Source organism: Sitodiplosis mosellana, unplaced genomic scaffold (assembly GCF_009176505.1).
Source record: "Sitodiplosis mosellana isolate CC-2019 unplaced genomic scaffold, AAFC_SMos_1.0 Smas_scaffold_6166, whole genome shotgun sequence".
In the NCBI taxonomy this organism is placed as follows: Eukaryota; Metazoa; Arthropoda; class Insecta; order Diptera; family Cecidomyiidae; genus Sitodiplosis; species Sitodiplosis mosellana.
In genome coordinates this window covers 6,280,992-6,300,614 of record NW_022601407.1, presented here as the reverse complement: position 1 = coordinate 6,300,614, position 19,623 = coordinate 6,280,992, and the positions used below count along the sequence as shown (strand labels likewise).

At 38.4% G+C, this 19,623-nt stretch overlaps 1 protein-coding gene across 2 annotated transcripts in view; it reads right to left on the bottom strand.

The window, feature by feature from the left end:
• LOC129575288 (protein embryonic gonad-like) overlaps nt 1-19,476 on the bottom strand; it is a 53,330-nt gene extending 33,854 nt beyond the window's left edge. The window contains exons 1-2 of one of the 2 annotated variants that reach the window (XM_055458570.1): nt 15,107-19,476; nt 13,271-13,356 (exon numbers count right to left, since the gene is read on the bottom strand). The gene's annotated coding sequence lies outside the window, so the exon portion shown is untranslated. The remainder of the gene's footprint in view (nt 1-13,270; nt 13,357-15,106) is intronic. The other variant, XM_055458569.1, reaches the window with a different exon arrangement.
• Between the last annotated feature and the right edge of the window lie 147 nt (nt 19,477-19,623).

The following is a 19,623-nucleotide window of genomic DNA, read 5'->3' as shown; positions in this document are numbered from 1 at the left end:
TACGCACGCCAGTTGCACTTCAGTTCTCTAAATTCCATATATTAATGCATAATAGCACTCATATAATCGCATTCGATTCTGCTCTTGATTTTTTTTGCGTTCGTTCGCTCGCTTGCTTACTCGTCCATTCGTTCTGCAAGTAGCTGAACGTGAAATTTCAAGTGGAATCTGAGATTGTCGCTATTGATTGTTCGAATAACCGGGAGAAAATAAGAGCAAGAGGCAGGAGAGAGAGAGTAAGGGAAAAGAAGAGACAGCAAAGGAAGACAGTGCCCGTATATAAGCCAGCGACAGTAATGTGATGAGCAGGATACTCGAATTGAAAATGTTAAAATGTCAAAAGCCAGTCAAAATGAAGCCACAGCCTGCGCGCTGCCTTCTTGCCGTACTTCGGTGCGGAGGAGAAGTTAGGCGAGCGAGAAAAAAATGTCAACATCCTATAAAAATGTATAAATCGAATCGAATTTGTAATTTCTCATTTTGTGCATGACATCGATTTGTTACGTTCTGCATTTAGTACATTTTGATGATGTATGCTCGTAAATCTTGTAGAGTGCGTTGAGTGTTGTTATTTTTTGTTTCTCTGGCCTTTTATGCAGTCGTCTTCATCGCGCGTAGTCATTGTGTCTTTTGATGGAGTGGGAGAAGGACCGCCGTCAAGTCAAATCATTCTGGCGAATGGAGAGAAGAGAAAAAAAACACACGCACAGAGTCAATAAATCGACAGACACATCTCGTTTTTGGGGCCGATGCAGCCGTTTGGAAAAATGTGAAACACATGTTGTGTCGCTTGGCTTGTTCAACGCGTAAAATCCGTTTTTGGATGTTTCGTGTAACCAATTTTTCGATATTCATTGTTTGATCGCGCTCCGATCGATCGATCGATCGACCGAAAAACCAATCTCATTATCATTTTTAATTAACATGCATTTGCCGTTTAAGATTATTTACAATCTTGAAAATTATTTATTAAAATCGGTCTACTTGTGTTTGCCGTTTGTTTTCACATGGTACTTTCGTGCTCTCTCGCTCGATTTCGCATGCCGCACAGCCCGCCCGCCTGCTGGCCCCAGTAAATGAAAACCCGAACCGCCGAACACAACACACACAATGATTCATTAGCCAATGCATGCCGGTCGTGAGGGTTTGAAATGCTTTTTTTTTGTTTAAAAAATGCGCGAACCGTTTTGGTTCAATATCCGAATAATCAGTTGAAATGCGATGAACAAACTGTGCGCGCGGGCGCTCGTTCGTCTTCCTTCTTTTCCAATCTCAAAACGGGCGATCTGATTTCCATCGATCCAAGTGCAATGCCATGCACACGCACCCAGCATCGAACGGCAGAAGAAAAAAAAACATTTAGTGTCTTAACGCTCGTGTTGTAACTTCTTTATTTTCCGTATTTAGGTCCATCGCGTTTTGTACACACACATACACTCTCCACTCTCTTCGACTTTCAAAGTTGCAAATATTCAGAGCGGTTTTTTTCTCTGTGTTTTTGCTCGTGATCTTTACACATTTGCCGGTATGTTTTATATATTGTGTTTTTGTTGTTGTTGCAGCCATTCATTGTAAGCCGCTTCGATATAAATTATTGGCGTGTCTTTAATGTGATTAATCAAGTTGACGAAAGACTTTTGCGCCGCTGCCCTTTTCAATTTTTGTTATTGTTTTGGTTTGTGCCGATCGCTTGAATGATTCCGAAATTGAAGGCATTCAATCGAGAAAAAGAATCGAGCAGAAGAAAGCCAGCGAAAAAGCACACACACACACACACAGCGATTCGATTGCTCGGACGATGAGCCACCAAAATGACACAGAGAGAGAAAACAACAGCACAACACTTTATTGTATGCATGGCATTGCCATTTTCCGATCAAACATAATTAATTATGTTTTTGTTGTGTTCGCACATCGTTCCAACCAAAGGAAATAAAAAAAACAACAACATTTCAATGGCAATGATGATGAGTCGGCTTGGTGCGACGAGACAGTGCGCCAGAACGCGTTTGTTTAATTGGTTTCCGCCCACAAAATTAATTCAAACTTGCTGATACCATTGGCGATACCATCAATTTTTCATCTCCATTCAAACATCTCTCGCGTTCTCTCTCTCTCTCTCTCTCTCTCTCTCTCTCTCTCTCTCTCTCTCTCTCTCTCTCTCTGATTCCATTTGCCGAAGCATCGAGCGAATTTCTTCGGCACAATGTTTTTGGCTTGGTTTTCTTTGTGTTTGATGATCTTTTCATTTTTAATTATATTTCTCTTAGATGGTTTTTGATCGTGTCATAATGAATGGAAATCGATTAAGATATTTAAATGTTCGAAAAATCGATTTTTTTCGGTAATTCGATGAGGAGAAAGAGAGAGAAAAGTTGAACTGTTACATTTAAATGGACAAATGGTTATAATAATATATATAATAACAAAAAACGCCGTTATATTTTCATGATCCTTGATGACGGAGCATTTCATCAAGCAGCTAATGTCCCTTCTCACACGTTCACATCTCTCATCGGCATGAGAAATGCTGCTCGAGAAACCCACTCGAAAAGTGCACGACAGGATTTCTGTTTCTGTTTTTTTTTTCATCATCATCATCTTCGAAGCAATCGGCTAGTTACACATGCCATTCGCCGTGAACGTGTGCATTTTGCATGGGAACGTCTTAAACAGCAAACAGCCACGAATCATTTGAATCGTGTAGCTGCCGAAATCAATTAATCAAACTCGATTCGAAAAAAAAGAAGAAACAACAACAACAACTATACAATAGCAAACGAGGTACACGGAAACTGTGAGCTCTTGCGCGCGACCAAAACTGTTCACTGAACGTCGATGCGACGACGGGGTCCAAACACGAGCAACAGCAATATGTGATCATGATGACAATCGAATCAACCTTGTGACTGATAGAACATAAAACTTGGGCTTTGGCTTGATCTGCATGTTACAGCGCTCACGTATATTTATCACACGGTGGCGATTATGGCCATTCGCCAAAAGGCTTCTCTCTCTCTCTCTCTCTCTCTCTCTCTCTCTCTTTCTTTCTTTTCCCAGTTGAAATTCTTTATTCATGCTAAAAATCAACGATGGGAATTTGTTGAAGAGAGCTCTATGATCTTAATGGAATGGAAATCGCCTAGAACTGGCCAAATGTAGGCTTATTCCTTACATTTTGTCGAGTTATTCTTAATCTCAGAATATTTACATTTAATATTGCCGAATGACTGGTTGTTGCCGCATATAAATCAACGACAGTATTTAAAAATGATTATTTTTCGTTGTCTTCTGCGCTGAGCTCCTGTTTCGCATATATGCACAATCGAAAATTGAAAGTACTCGTTATGCAAAACGATGAGAGCCATCATGTGATTTGCAGCACGGCAGCAGCAGCAGCAGCAGAAAAAAATTGCTCCTAAATGGTTTTCTATTTGCACACGCGTAATTTTCCTCTTTCGCCGTACGTTTCGTATACGCGTACGCACGAAAAATGTGCATACGAAATATACTTGTTCATATTTATGGCAATTTGTGTGTGTCTCATTTTTTTTGTTATCGGGCAAAAACGGAGATTTTGCCTAAGCAGAAAGCAGAAAAAAATGCTGCACCAGCAGACAGCAAATGGCAGAAGATCAATAAATATTTTTTTTCGTTTCGTTTCGTTTCGTGTTGTTATTTTGGTTTGCAATGTGTAAACATCGTTTGATTGAGCTTAATCCAAATGAAATCCATTTATATATGAGTTTGGTTTTTTTTCTCTTGCTGTTGCAATCTTGAATGTTTCGGTGCAGATTTTCAATCTTTCGCTCCTAAAATGGGTAAATTGTCAGGCTAGCCGATATTTATCTGTTAGCTTTAGCAAATATTTACCAAATGGCAAACACATAGAATTGCAAACGGTCTGCCCAGATCGATGTGGCGTATGTGTGTGTGTGTGTGTGCCTTTTGATAGTCAAACATTCATCGGAGCACGTTGACAACATTTGCTGCAACGGCAATAACAGCAATCCAGCCAGCATCGACTTTGATTTGTCGTTGTGATTGCTGAGCGACAATCCATATTTATCTTTGTGTGGTCTGTAGAAATGCTTTTTCTTCTCTCTCTCTTCCTCTCTCTCATCTCTCATTTCTCACTCGTTTTTACGGGCTCGAGATTATTTTTGCTTTGTCGTTTTTTCGATGGTTCGGATTCGACTTCCCCCTCGAACTGACTTTCTATTGGCATTCAGGTACATTTAATCGCGAAAAGTAAATCGATCAATTTTTGCATACTGATTCCATTCTGATACTTGTATTCGATAAATGTCAGTGTTGTAACTGACTCCTCATATCTCATTCGATCTACTGTTGTGTTGCTGGTTGCTGCTGCTGCTGTGTGCGATTGTCCAGGATGCGAAACGTGTGTAAAACATTCGATGGCATGTGAACTGTTTCGACCGACATTGTGTAATGATCAACAACGGGAATAAACACGGCGAAGAATTAAAAAAAACCAACAGAGGGAAGAATATGGCTTTTTTCGGTCGTGATTTTTCAAACCATTTTGAACCGGCTTCAAAGACAGACTCTCCTCTGGTTTTTTTTGTTCCTGACTCGCTATTTTCAACTCTTTTGCTCTCAACTTGATGAATTTATTAACTGCAACCGAAATGCAAAATACTTGACCAACTAAAAATCTATTCAGCGAAACGTGTCCAAAATCGTTTCTTTTGTCTTCATTTTCGTCTTCAGCTAAATTCTGAATTGAATTTGACTTTTTCTTGCCAAATTTAGCGTTTTGAACGTGAGAAGAAGATCAACTTGTAAACTGAACAGCCCCTGAAATGTTTAACGGGCAAACAATGCAAGGCAAAACAGAGAGCAAAACAGGGCATTATGTCTATTGTCAACGATGAATTAATGGCGTTACACATAAGATGATTTCATTTGTACAGCATCTTTAAATCGAGCACAAGATGATGAACGAAAAAAAAATATCACCTAATAACGAGAGCAAATGCACAACGCAAGTGAGGTGACCCTCTGTATCTGTTTCGTTACACAATGAAATTGAATGAACGCGCCGTTTAAGTGGCTTATGGTCGACACTTGAAACACTTTTATTAACCGTCTTCTTTTTTTCGGGAACAAAGGCCACAGACTGGTAAAACGAAGAAGACGACAAAGACGAGCGGCAATTGACTGTGCAAAATTAAGGAACATTGAAATGCAAAACAAATCACAGAAGAAGAAGAAGGAACCAGCAAAAAAAAAACGACCAACGCATCAAGCGCATCTCCCAATTACAATGTATTACATTCTCAATGCGAAAATGATATTTAGCAGTGCTTAAAGTCATGAATTTTTAAGATGATGCTGCTGCTGCTGCTGCTCTTTCAGCTATCTCTTAAAAGCAATCTTATTCATGTGTATTATACTCTGCGTTGTTTTTTTTTCACTCACTCTCTTTTGTTTTCGTTGCATGCGTGCTGCTGAACGCACGATGTTTTCTCGTATCGATTTCGCTTTGGAAACCGAGACAAGCATATTTCTAAACGAATGTATATATGTGTGCCAAAAGGGGTTACATTCTGTTCTATTTCATCATTGTGCGTTGCACGCTGTTGGCTCTTCCTTTGAATGTTGGCTTGTTTTTCGGTTTTTTTCCTTCACTTTCCTGTTACTCATCTTCACTAACGGAACAAAACACGCCGGCAAATTTATCATTTCAAGCGAGAAAAAACGACGAAGACGACCACGGAGACTGAATCGATGTGTGAGAAAGACATTGAAGTCATATGAATAATCGGTTTTGTGACTTTTTGACGCATGGTTAAATGCGAGCACGGCAACGAATCTGGATTAGAGGTAAGAACCGTATTGTTCCCCTTCTTTAGTGTTCAACCCAAATTGAGTTGCGTAAAAAAGTGCATTTTAGTTGTCATTACATGAATTGATAGGATTTAATCGTTTCATTTCGATTGAACAAACGCATTTTATTTCACTTTCAATACATTGTCTGTTCAAATGGCCTTTTCTTCAATGCTCTTTTTATCCATTCAAGTGCTATCTAGGGCTTGTGCAATGGAGAATATGAAGTATTCGTCGTTACACAGTTTTCATTTGAATAATCGACTCTTCTTTTGATCTTTTTTTTCCTTTAGACTTTTTTCCACTAAATACTTTTTGAAGTTCTTTTTTTTGTTTCAATCGAAAAGTGGTCGGTTTTTTTTGTTGTGTCGATTTAGTTTAAGCGTTTTGACATTTACACGCAGCGATCCCTTTTTCCGTCGGGATGTTGCATGTTATTGGGTTCGGTGTGTTGATTAAAATCATCGACTTTAAGTGCTCTTCCTCGGCCGATCCGATGCTGTTGTTGCTGTGATTTTTGTGTGTCACTTAAGTATTTATCATATTCATGTTAAGCGGTTAATAAAATTAATAATACACACAATAAATTTGGCATTGTACATGGGCCAGTACGTTGAGTGGTCTTGCCACTTCACACACACATACACATAAGACCCAAATACGTTGAGGGGATTGAAAATATAACACCGAAAAAAATGCAACGACAATCGTTGCTGGGCTTTTTTTTTCTTCGTCGTCACATCTCTCTGGTGTGATATCGATGAATCAAGTCAACTTTAGTAATACTCGGAAATCGTAATATTCAATGTTGAACGCTTTAAATGGGAATAACGTAATTATAACAATAATCCGCCGAAAAATACAATCCCTGATGAGAGAGAGAGAGTGAGCAATTGCTCATCTCTTGAGAGAGAGAGAGAGATAAAGAAAGAGAGGGAAAGAGAAATAGGTGCCAAAAGAGAGTGCCAAGTGCGGTTGCAAAGAGAATAAGAGTGAGTGAGATAGAGATAGAGAGATAAAAGTGGCGGTCATGATACGAACACGAAAAGGTAATTGTGCAAAGAGCAGACGAGGAAGAAAGGAAGGTAACAACAATATCATCATAAAAATTGAAGACGAGCACACACATCGAGTGAGCTCGCGCGCTATCTCGACTCTCTTTCTTTCTCCTTGTGTCGAGCTGTGTGCGCGATCGAGTTCTTGAGTCTCTGGCAAAAGAGAGTTGAAGCGAGTAGAAACGTGGAAAAATGGAACAAAGTCATAAATCAGTCACGGCAATTTAATTTGCCGCCGATGATCGCGCTCGCGCACAATATGAGTATTATTGTGTGTTGTGTAGTGGCACGGCTTCGATGCGAGAGATGATTTGGTGCTAAGATTGTATTCTCACATACCAGAGTCATGCGCTCGTTCGCTCAAGTCTGTTGCATTCTGTGATTGCAATGCCATACGCAAATATACACACAATTTACCCGATTACGACGTTTTGTTGCTTCTTCTTTTTTTTCATTCTCTCCTCTCATATGGCGACCGTTTTTTTTTTCGTCGAAACTTTGTTCATTTCTCGGTTGTTGGAAGAGAAAAAAAGTATATGCGCGATTGCTAACTGCTTACACACAAAAACCTAAGTGCTGCACACAAGGTGCAGTGCAGGCGAGAGCCGATGATGAGTTTCTGGATATTTGTGGTTCGTTGATACGTCGACCAATGATGACATGGGATTGAGAGTAAGATGAGCGAAAAGCGCGCGCGCTTGGTGTGCGCACTTGCGCGCAATCTGTGAGTGTGACATCAATCGAAAAAATTCCTGTTGGTGAAATTGAAGATGCGCGCACAGCACCAGTTTTACCGATTCGCATACACCAAGTGCAAACGGAACAGCACATAACTTTTTTTTTCGCCATCGTCGCCGTCGTCCATGGCCGTGTGGAGAAAATGAAATCGGTAATCGGGCAAAAATAGCAGCAACAACATCCAGCGAAATAAAGTACGATTAAGAACAAGATCTTGACACCAACTGCATTTTCAGCGTTTCAACAACGTTTCCATTAGAGATAGTTTTCTGTGTGTGTGTGTGTTTTTCCTCTGTCGTTTCGTTTGGTTTCGTGTGAGCATGAGAAAGCAATAGAGTTGAATAGCAATGACACACCTCGTACGCGCGCGCATTCACAAGAACCACGACCATAGCCAGTGTGTGTGTGTGCGCGCGCGAGCGCGAGCGCTCAAAGAGAAATTCCGAAATCAGCAAAAGGGCAACAATGTCACCGACATCGAGTGAAGCGCATACATAACCGTCTAACAAATCGGCATTGCACTGCCGCGATGTCGTTATCGCCTCTCATGGCCTCACTTCGTTTCTATGTGCGCGCACACACATTCAAATCAAATATTCATCCAAATGATCCACTTAATTCCATCTCGCAGTTTTAAAACGTATCTCTTGCGCCGCGCCGTTGTCTCACACTCACTCGGCCCTGGTGTCACTTGCATCGTCATTTTTTTCTGTTTTGTTTTTTTTAGGTGCATCTTCATATTTTCACTCCACTCTCTCATACACTTCCCTTTAGATGCTGCCGCGTGTGTATTTTCGTTTCTCATCTTCATTGCCTCGTCATTCGAATCGCGGTGATTTACGTGTTTTCAATTCGAAAGATGCGCTACGCGTATTTTGTTTTTTTTTTATATATTTTCATCTTCGGTTTCTGGTCTTGCTCAGGAAACAAAAAACGAACAGAAGAAACAAAAAATCATTTTCGTTTGCATGTGACGCGTCTTCGGTCGCGTGCTTTTTTCACGGATTTAACAGGCAGACAGAGCGAAAGAGAAAGAGAGAGCGCAAAAAAAAAAATTACGATGAAAAACGTTATAAATTGAGTGCTTAAGATATTGTTTTCTTTTTGCAGCTCGCGCATACAGACATTTTCTAGCGTGTGTAATCGTGGTGAGTGTAGTGTTGTCGTCGTTGCGCGCACACGACTTTTTTTTCTTCTTGTTGTTGTTCATTGGAGGACTGCGCTTTATCGCACGCATTTTTTTCGACTGGTCATTTTAACCAATTTCGAAGAAATTTTTCCGTATAAATAAGAGTTAAAACGCGAAATAATTTACAATTTCCAGTAAATTTGCCAAGCAAATAAGCTGATTAAATGGTACAATACATGGCGGATTTTGAGGTTGTTGCTTTTGTTTTCTCTTCTTCTCGTCACACAAAAGTGTGTGCTCTCTTTTACGAGCGACGACGATGAAGAAAAAAAAAACCATACGCCGTTTTTGTGCAATAACCACTCAAAGAAGAAGAAGAAGAAGAAGAAAAAAACACGCGATTTTGAAGGATTTTCGCCATTTACTACAGTGAGCTCAGAATATCAATCGATTCGCTTAGATTTGTTTGATTTTTTTTTCGCTCTCGTCATTTCGTGCGCTTTGTTCTCTCTCGTTAGTGGAGTTTTTGTTTTCATGATAAATTTTTTTTTCTTCGTTATGGGCTGTACCGTATGCTGCCGTCGTAGCTTTTCCATTGGCTTGAATAGATCGAATGCGACAAAACAAGAATGAGAAACGATTTTTAACCTATTAAAAAATATTGTACAAAGCAAAATATTCAATTCTATCACTTTTGTGTAAGAAGTGAGCGCATACTCATCACGTTGAAGGTCGTCGCGTGCATTTGAAGCAGCAACAGCAGCAAGAGAATAACGACGTGAAAAAAGCCAAAGCAACAACGGCACAATGAGCATTTGTTATGCTTTCAGGTCTGCTTTGTGTACGCGCATTTGAACCAAACTGAACAGAAACAAAAAGCAAAAACATTTTGGCTCTGCATTTGCCCAATAAATCGTCGAGTTCAATTCATATGTGAACATGAAGAAAAAAACAATCCCCATTTATTCAATATCGTTTTTTTTCTTCGTGAACTTGTTTTGCATAAAGTGACGACTTTTTCGCCGGCAAAAACCGAATTCAAATCCCGCAGTTCCATAGCATAATGGCAATTTTTGCATATAAATAGGTGCCATAACGAGTCTATCTCTTGCTCGCTCGCTCGCTCATTCATGGGCGCTCTTGCGAGTGATCGTTGAAAAGTGAATCGTTCATTAGCTCGATGGAACGAGTCGCACATTAATTGAAACGTATGATATTGCCTAGCCGGTTGGCTGGTGTGTTTGTGTGTGTGCTTGTGTCGATTGCGGCGCGCTCACTGTGTTATAATTGCGATGCATTTCTTGCAATTCTGTCCATTTCGATTTGGGTTGAAATCATTGATCGTTTCGCTTGTTGTGTGTGTGTGTTTTTCTCTCTCTCGATTCTTTACGATTGTAATTTATTATTGAGATCGCATACGCGTGTATTTGGTAGAGCAAAAGGGACCGCATTGAATGAAGAAAAAAAACAAACAAACTGTATCGTATTGTAGATTGTCAATTTCGTGCCAATTTTAATTAATTTTGTGTGAACGGAACAGTTGTTTCCCTCTTTTTCGACCTTAAACACATAATACGTATCCAAATGAGTGTGAACATTAAGCCATCGCCGCGAGCTAACTGATGTGCTCAGAGACAGAGATAGAGAAATAAATATAATTTTCCAATTATGAACAGAAAAATGATAGACTGAATTTGAAACCAACATCGAATTCACGCGCCAACCAACACATATCCGACATGAACAACAACAACAACAACGACGACGTCGACGATGATGGTGATGATATGCACACATTCGGTGAACGTGCGATCTAATTGAATAAATCATTGAACCGGAGGAGAATTGCATCATTTAATTGCGCCAATTCTTCATGTGTACACATCTCTTTTTTTGCTCGCACCACAAATGATAGCAGCAATAATCATCAGAGAATCGCACTCTTCACCATTCTATAGTGAATTCGATGGTTTTTGTTTCCGAAGGTGATGCATTTTTTTCACATTTACCATTATTACTGTTTATTATTATTTTTGGTATGATTTTAATGATCCAGTCTCATTTAAATTCATACGTTAGTTTAATGAGATTTGTCAACAAATTGATTGTTAAAATCCACCTAATTTTTCTTCTACGGGGTTTAAATCAGAATGATTTCCCTTATAAAAATGTAAATTTGGGTTCACCGGTTTTTGCCAAAACAATCGCCGTGTTTACCATAAAATTTGTGGAATTCATGCAAAAATCCGCTATTTTTTCTACCTTCCATTTGTTACAAAAAAAAATGCCATCAAATTGGTTACATTTGTCATCGGACAGAACTGTGACTCTCACATTGAACTCGTTCGAAACAATCTCTAATTATGAACTATTATGACAATATTTGACTTTTTCGTTGAATTTGTGTTCGGTAATTTTCACGTCTTTAGGTCAATTTTTGCTACCTGACCAATTTTACTTATCTACATGTCTGTGAGTTTTTTTTTAACGGTTCCCATTTTTTAGGTATTCGCAGCTGCGTGAAATAATTTATAACGTAACAGAAATTGTTGCTATAGAATTTCTAAATATTTGCTTGTGATTTTGTCATTTGTTTACTTTCATATTGTCAAAATAAATACTTTCTAATTGATTTAGTAGCGAGGATTTGTCATGCAACGAATCTTTGCCAAAGATTGGCTAATCACTCTATTCTAAAGCTCCTTGTTACAAAAATGCAACTGTGTAAATGATCATAATTGCAATTTTGAGACATCCATTACTTATACCATGTGTAACTTCAACCGGAATATGTTCAAATACACAAAAGTCGAAATAGCTTCATTCGTCATTTTCATTCTAAAATGGAATGTAGCGAATAAAAACGCAAACTCCAAAAGATCTGAATGTGTTCATTAGATGATTTCAGAGTTAATTTCAAGCGACGAACGTACTGTACAACTTCCAAAGAAAAAGAAGAATGAATGCGACTCGACAAAACAATGAAAACGTAAAATGAGTGCATTTAGTCAATAAAAACGTAGCCATCACATGAGAGCCACTCTCCTTTCAAACGACTGGAAAAAAAAGCGCACACCAACCGATGTCTATCTTTCACACACATACAAACCAACCAACCAACAAACAAACAAAAACTAATAATAAAGAGTTCTGTGTGCGGTTTGTACAACATTTAGGTGTAGTTCGCATATCCACTTTGATTTTCTGACATTTTTCAGAGCTCATCTCTGGTGCGCATTGGTATGTTTTTTTTTCTTTCCCCCCGCGCATGAAGTGCGCTCTTCATCGTCTGTTTGTGAGCGCGCGCTGGTTAGCTATTTGTTGATCTCAATTGTTTTATTATGGGTTGTGTGAGTTGGTGAGTGGTTTGAAAATGTCAACTATTTGCTTTTCCTATAATTCTTTTCAGTTATTATTTTTATTGCTCGTTTTTTTTTCTTGTCTCTCTCTCAAGATGTAGCTCTCGGTTACCGTTCCATAGACGCCAATGATACATTAACTCTTAGTTTATTTTTCATCCATATTTCTATAGTTGGAGTGTGTTTTTTATTATTATTATTCCCGTTGTTGGAATCACAAACAAATAAATAGAAAGAAGATGGGAAAAAAACTGTTGCAGTCGTGAATTTATCGAGTGTGAGGGAGACCTCGAATGGTATTGTCACACCGCCACCACAATTTTCGAATGTGTGTGGCGCGCGTAATAGCAACAACAACAAATGAAGAGCGTCAATTCGAAAGAAAGTCGCGATCGATTTTATGAGAGCCGCGAATTAAGAACGATGACAAAAAAATGAACAACAACGACGACGACATAGAACAAGCTAACGTGCGCTGGCGTGCGATGCTGTGACACCCAATATATCGACACAGAAAAAGCGCGCATCCGTGAAAAATATTGAAAAGCAAATCAGCGCACAACGGAGAGCACTTAGCAAAAAACCAATAAAGTGGAAAATAGCAGGCGATATCAGAAGTGACTTGACTCGAGACTTGACTCTCATCGTATTGCACTGGCATCGTCGTCGTTGTCGTTGTCGTCATCCCGGTCGCTTTTATTGCAAATATGCAAATTTATTACTTAATTATTGATTTGTGGAATTGGTTTGGAAGTGCACTGGCGCGCAAGCACAAAATGCCATGCCAGGCCGTGGCACAGTCACCAAATGAAATGAAAAGATCGTCAAATCGAGATAATTAGAAACACCACAACATTTAGCTGCAATAGTTGTGAAAAAAGGCCTCCTTAAAAGAATAACTGGAGAGAAACAAAGAGAGAGACTCAAATGTGGCTGCGCTCTATTCGACTAGAACAACAAAACAATGTAAATCAATGAAAATGAAGGGCAACGAACCGATCCGATTGGCGGGAATCAAATGCAATAGACATAAATGATCCAATTTAAATGCAAATCAAGGTAAAAATGCGAAAATTGAGAACAAGTCGAATGGCCCGCAACCGATCGATTCGAAAAGGAAATGGTTCCATATTTACCACAATACACCGTTGCGCCACACTCGACAAACCTCCGTTTGGTACACAAAAGCCGAACGAAAAAATCGATTGAACCAGTCGCAAATCTATAAGAATGGAAATAAACAATCGCATCAAACATAAAATCTGACACTTCGATCTACGATGTTACCAAGAAAAACCGAGTAAAAAAACGTCGATAAATTCCCATTCCATTTTTCTTTTGTTTGGCGGCCACTTTTTTCGCGGAAGTTTTTTTTTCAATTCGCGAAACGATGAGACAAAAACTGAGAAGAAAATTTCCAAATGAGAAAGATCCGTCCACAGGAACCCATTTGATATGATCGATTGCCGAACAAGATTAACTCCGGCCCAAATAGAAACCAATTAAAATTTTTACTTGATTTTTACCTCATTCTCTCATTGCTACACTCGTTCCTTTCTCTTACTTACTTATTACGTCTTTCATTCAATCATTTTCTTTCGCTCCATTTCATTCACTCCGCTTTGCTCTTTCGCTCACTTTGATAATTGATATTTCGGCATAGGTCAAAGTGTAATTTAGGCCAATTTCACACACACACACACACACACACATTCAATTCCAGGAGTTCACATACTCATCGCCTCGACTCATAAATTCTAACAAATCAATCAAAGGCAAATTAATTTTTAATTATGGCACCCGATTACAACCGAACAAAAGAGAAACACAGAGAAAAAAAAATTCAATTGAATTTTTGACGGATCGATTTCGCAGCCGACCAAATCATCTCTAGCTAATTATCATTCGAGTTCTCTCGCCGAAGCCGCAACTCAATCCAATTTCAAACAACAATTTTCTTTAGTCATTCAATGATCACTTCATTAATCTAACTGGATTTGTTCAACATTCGAAACTGCAATTTAATCAAAAACCATTGAACCGTTTGATAGACCAGAGTAATTGAAGCTCACAACAGTAAACAAAATAGAATTAAAACAACAAACGACACATAGAAAGGGCAGGATAGACAGAGAGGAAGAGAGAGGGCAAGCTTATGCGTCGAACGATAATAATTAGCTTGTAACTTGAATTGATTTGTTTGGATTTGCTGCGAATCATTGTGTACACTCAACGGTGAATTGCATCCAATGGATGCCATCCAAACAAACACAGAAAGACTTCAATTGGAAACATGAAACGGAACCAATTTCGAATAGAAGGAACAGAACAATAAAGTTTACACAAACAAGAAAAAAAAGACGAAATGATCCTAATTTCCGTTTACCGAAGATAAAACTCTTGGAGCAGACACTTTTCCTTGAAACGAACGCGTTTCTTCTATTTCACTTCTTCGTCTTCCTATGAAATTACGAATTGGAAGAAAAAAAAACTCTTTATGGATCTAGGAAAAGACATTTTTAGAATAATTTGGATAAAATTCGATGAATTCATGCGAAAAAAAAATTTACGCTTTTTTTTCAAGAAATTCGTTAAATTCGAACCAAATCTCCAGGTAAAACAATTTTTTTTTAAATTAAAAAATATTTTTGTCATGGAAACGGATCCCAAAAAATATGTTTTTTCTGGAAGAATCACTTTTCTCTCGATTAAAATCTTCAAATTTTTTAAAAATTAACGCGAATAAAGAAGTCATTTCCGTGATTAAAAAAGAAGTCAAATCAACGCTGATGATATCAAAATCTCCAAAGATAAGTGTTAAATTTCGTTCAAAGAAAAAAGTGCCTGCTGCAAAAAAAATCGTTTCTCGATCTGTGTTCGCTTGGAAATTCCATAAAAATGAAGTATTTTTATGATCAAAATATAATACGAACGAAAGAAAGAAAGAAAAAAAAACGGTTCAAAATAGCTACCTTGGTTGGTTGTTGTTGCGTTGTGCTCGGGGAAATGAAAATAACGGCCGAAAAGTGTTCCGAAAGTGTTGCTTATCGAATTATCCGATTGTTGAATGTCGATTGGTGTGTGTACGTAGTTACAAAATTGTTGGTGAGTGATCACAGGCGCTGAATTTCGGCTGAAGATAAAACTGTACTGCGGTTATTGTTTTATTTTATATATTTCACACTGATGGAATGAAGATGCTTTTGTTTTTCGATCTAAATTGCACATCAATCAATGGAATCACCACGTACGATTTTTTCTCCTTCTACTTCTTCTTCTTCTTGTTTCTTTTTTATTCGTTGTTTTGATTCTCGCTCGATTATCATATATGCACAAGATGTATCAATTGGCGGATTGATACGGCTTTTATGATAAAAAAAAAAGCACGAATGGCATGAAGTTGTTTATTGTTCGTTGTTTTTTGCTCGTAAAAAAATGAATCACCTTAAAAGTGTACACTCACATAAAAATCGCAAATAAACACTAATACAAATTGACTTTTCTTTCCTTTTCGGCTCGGCATCGACAATTTCGTTTGTTTTTTTTTCTTCCTCTTCTTTGAAATGCTCTTTTTTTGTCTGTTCGGACTTGAGAAAGAAAAAGATCGTCGAGCACGTCGTCTGTTCAAAAATGATCAGTTTCGATTCTTTTCACAGTGTCGTGTTCACGTATTCACTTTCGCATCACAAATTCGCGCGCGACTGATGCACTTTAATATCATTTAAATTGAAGCAGCAAAAAAAAAAATTGTGTTTTGTTAATAAGTGTGGGAGATATCAGATTGGTTCGAAATTAAAACAGTCTCTTGGTGATGATTGTTGCCTGTTGCTGTTGACTATTACTCTGTACAAAGTGTTCCGATGTGTGGTGGCGCAATTTTATTTAGTGTGTGTGGTGCAATCACAATTCATGAACCGAAATGAAACATGACTTGACCCGAAAATGCGCTTAATTAAAGAAAAAAACAACAGTAACAAACTACAAAGTCGTATCGTCTTCTTATTCTCCCGGTGAGTGAGTTGTTGTCGTTGGTGTTGACGTCGCATCAATTCACAGCACTGCGTGTTCAATGCAAAACGAATCATACCATATCGTTTTTTTAATACTCTCTCTCTCTCTCTCTTTCTCCCTCTATATCGCTTGCGCCTTCGAATTCGTTGGAGGCTCTGGTTGTTCGCGTTTAAATTTTATTTCAATAAATTTTTTTTGTCCCCGTTCAATTTTTCTGTTCCTTCTCTCGGCGTTGCCTTTCTTGTGATATTGATTGCATTTGCTTTTGCACGTAATTTAATTCAATTATCGACCCAGTGCCACCGCCTGCTGCTTTTGTCTTTTCGTGTCACAGCGTTGAGGTTCACGTTAAAGTTGTGCTTTTTATTTCAGTTCGCTGTGTGTGTGTCTTCTCTGGAAATTTCAGTCTGTGTGCCGTCGTTTTTGTCCCTGTCTTCGTTAGTTTGGGCTGATGATGTTAATTATCATCACTCTCAAACTGAAATTCTCTCTCTTTTTTTTGTTTTTCAATGCGGAATTTTTTTTGCGCAAACCAACGCTGAATGCGATGCACCAAACGAAATGAACGTATTATAAAAAGATGCAATTAATGCCATTGTTGATGTGTCGATGTGCTGCATGCAGTTTTCAATTTACAGTACAATCATACCGTTTTATTTCGTCTTTCGTCAAATAATTCACAATATTCCATAATAACCATTTTTTTTCGCATTCTCTGCGACTGAGTGAGTAGTTTTCGTTCCGTTTTTTTTACGTCGTCGTCGTCGTCGTTGTTGTTTCTCGTTTCACCCGATCGATGCTCAATAATATTCGTTGGTTTTATTACTTTGACCGTTCACATGCACTGGCACCAGCGTGTGTTTGTTGCTTGATTAACTTGTTCATTAAAAACATTAAACAAAATATTGAGAGAGAGAAAAAAAAAACGAAGTGAGAGAGAACAAGCGAATTAATGTTTATACACAAGTACACGTGAACACAACGGAGAAAAAATTGTGTTAATAATTGAATGTGTGTCGAGAGTGAATACACCGGGGGAGAGACAGAGAGAAGGCAATGCAGCCAATATCCCAATCCGAATATATATCCACCAAACAGTCAAAACGGAATCAAGCGCGTGTGCGCGCGCGTGAGCTGAGGACGCGCACTAGCATACACACACAGAATATCAGCCGATCGAAGCAGCAATCGCCGTGCGCGCGCTCGCACAGAAAAATGATTCCTGATCAAAGGTTAGCTATGTTAATTATTTTATGGATTTTGATGTGTGTGCACATGCGCTCAAAATGAATGAAAAAAAAGCACAAAAAAGTATAAACCGTCACTTTTCCCTGTTCTTCGTGTGCATCTAACAAGAGTTTCTCGCTTCGTGTTCGTTTGTTTTTTGTTTGTTCGTTGTCGTCGTCGTCGTCGTTGTTCGTTGCTGCCTCTCAATTGATCTCAAGTTTATTGCACAAGCACTTTGCGAATATCAAATCAAATCAGCGAATGGTTGTTTCTATTATACTTTTTTTTCGTGTACTAGCCTCAATATGTTTTGCATTTGGATATTGTGTCTATGTCATCTTTTGACTCGCTCCTCTCAAACTATCAACGCAACCGAATGAAACAGAAAAATAACAAATATAATCATCACTGTGTGTTTTTTTCTTCTGGAAGAACAATAACGATTTCGCGGCGGAAAGAGAGTGAATAAGCGAGCGAGCGCGAACAACAAGTAATTTTTATTTATAGTTTCTGACGCTTTTTTTTCTTCTCCTCTCTGTTATATTTATTTCTGATAGAGCGTGTAAGAGCAAAACATACACGTGGGATTCCCATACACTTAATCTGCATCCAGTCGATCGATCGTTCGTAGAACCGTTGATGATACTGCCCGTTGTTGTCACTTCTTAATTTCGATCTTTATAATTCGCAATCGTTCTTTTTTTTCTCGTTTAATCAACAAATAATAATCGTTGTAAGAGCAGAGGAAAAAAAAAGTTTATAAATATATAATGACAATAAGCGAAAATTCATTAGATTTGTGAGTCATTTCAGGCGTTTTGAGTCGCCAGTGACGTGCTGATCGTGCTCTGTTACAATAAAACAAACTGTTTAAATCGATGAGCGTTTTTTTTACTTCAGTATTTCGTGTAAATATGCAAATTTAATCGAACCGGATTCTTTAGCCGATATATACTCAGGCGACTAATCAAACGATCATATTTATACACTTCCACCGAAAAAAAGAGATAACAAATTATCGATTTTTCTTTTCTTTTTCGTAGTTTTTTTTTCTTGATCTTTGTCGCTTTTGATCGTTTTTTTATTTCATTGCCTATTTCGAAACTGTTTATGTCTCTGAAGTTTGACGATTTGGTTGTTGTTGTTTTACGATTTGTCAGTTAATTTTATTAAATTCACGTTTCGAAATCAATTTTTACGTAAAAAAATTTTAATTTTCAAGGCCTGTGTTCCAAACCTCATTTTCCCACGGAACTCTATTTGATAACCCACTTCAGTTTGAACGAATTTCGTTCACACTGTGCGATTGCTGGTGCACTGGGGCGGCAACCGTTTTATTTATTTTACAATTTTTCCGTTGCGCTTATCACTGAACTGCAATTTGCTTTATTTTGAATTCTCTTCTAGCTTCGCGAATATCGATAGTGTGTGTGTCGGCACACACAAGTGGTGCTGCAATTAATTCCGTTCAAATGATAGCGTGTCTTTTTTTTTCTCGCAAAATGAACTTGAAATACTAATAATTAGACGGAATTTATGATTTTACACTCATTTAATCGTATTTAATGTCTACTTCTCTCGATAATCTCTTGTTTAAACAATCGTCAGATTTATTCGTTTTCTTCTTTACAAAAATTCGTTTTAATCCTTTGGCAAGGCGAATGTTGTTGGGATGCGAATCGCACAAAAAAATCTCGTCACTCTCGTAACTGTGGTGCGCGATATGTGTGTTTTTGTGCTTGCGGTACTATGCGTAATTCGTTTGTGACTTCATGTATTTTGTTTTATCCACTCAGAGTCACCTCTTGAGTCGTCATTCTGTTGCTTTTTTTTCCTTCGGCGGCGGCTGCTGCCGTTTGTTGCTGTTATTGAGGTGGTGTGTGCTCTCCTATCTCACTCACTGATATTGAGTGTGCGTTGAGTTCTTCTTCGGGTAGTGTTTGTCTGTGTGTGCGTATGTGCGTGTGTGTGTGTGTGTGTGTGTGAGCGGTGAGCGCTTCTTCTTCGGGTAAATTTTTTTCTTCTTCTGTTTCGCTTTATCAATCTCAGTATTTATTAGGTAGATGTTTTTCACAGAAGAGTCTTTTCACGACTGAAGAGACTCTCGAGCCAAGTACAACCGGCATAAAAGCAACTGGTGAGCAGAGCTACGGAGAGGCAAACGACGACACAGCCAAATACATCACATCAACATCATCATCGTCGTCGTCGTCGTCGTCGTTGCTCGCTCGTTCGGTTCTGCACAGGCACA